A 921-nucleotide genomic window follows, 5' to 3' on the forward strand; every position below is an offset into this window, starting at 1 on the left:
GAACCTGCAGAAGGATCATTGTCGAAACCTGCATAGCAGAACGACCCCGCGAACGTGTTTAACAACTAGGGAGTCCGCGCGGGCGGGGTGCTCCGGCACTCCGCACGAGCGCCTCCCCCTCGTCCTCGGTGTGCGCGCCCCAGCGCGCGTGCCGGGCGACCAACGAACCCCGGCACGGAAAGCGCCAAGTAATACTTAAATCGATAGCCTGCCCCTCGCGCCCCGTCCGCGGCGTGCATCGGGGGGACCTGTGCTTCTTCTGTAAAAAAAATAACTCTCGGAAATGGATATCTCGGCTCTCGCATCGATGAAGAACGTAGTGAAATGCGATACCTAGTATGAATTGCAGAATCCCATGAACCATCGAGTCGTTGAATGCAAGTTGCGCCCGAAGCCATTAGGCCGAGGGTACGTCTGCCTGGGCGTCACGCATCGCGTCGCCCCCCTCGCATCGCGCCTCAATCACGAGGTGCGCTATCGTCGCGGGGCGGATACTGGCCTCCCGAGCGCCTCGAGCTCGCGGCTGGCCTAAATACGAGTCCACGTCGACGGATGTTGCGACAAGTGGTGGTTGTAACTCAACTCTCTTTGTCGTCGCGGCTAGAGGTTTTCCGCGATGCGGAGTGCGCCATAAGTGCTCAGCGACGTGTCGAGAACAACGTCTGTGCGTGGAGGCATGTCGCAATTAGAGGTTTTTGTGACCATCGAGTGCAATGCTGGAGACGCCTCCAATGACGAATGCCGACGGACATATAGTGGCCTGCCATGGTGGCACCATGGCACCGTGGCACCAAGGTCTTAATATTATGTTTTTTGAAAAAACTGAATTTTTCGATTTGGTAAATCGTACTAAAGGACTCTTCTGGAATGCTCCAGTTTTGAAGATTATTTTCAATAGTAGCAATCGGAGTTGCTTTGGAA

The 921-nt window shown here is 55.4% G+C and overlaps 1 non-coding gene across 1 annotated transcript; it reads left to right on the forward strand.

Moving 5' to 3' along the window:
• Nucleotides 1–272: 272 nt before the first annotated feature.
• Nucleotides 273–428, forward strand: LOC124894441. The gene has a single exon (XR_007051179.1). It is a non-coding gene; the product is annotated as a 5.8S ribosomal RNA (ribosomal RNA).
• The last annotated feature ends 493 nt before the right edge of the window (nucleotides 429–921 follow it).

This window comes from Capsicum annuum, unplaced genomic scaffold (genome assembly GCF_002878395.1).
Source record: "Capsicum annuum cultivar UCD-10X-F1 unplaced genomic scaffold, UCD10Xv1.1 ctg74116, whole genome shotgun sequence".
NCBI classification, from domain to species: domain Eukaryota; kingdom Viridiplantae; phylum Streptophyta; class Magnoliopsida; order Solanales; family Solanaceae; genus Capsicum; species Capsicum annuum.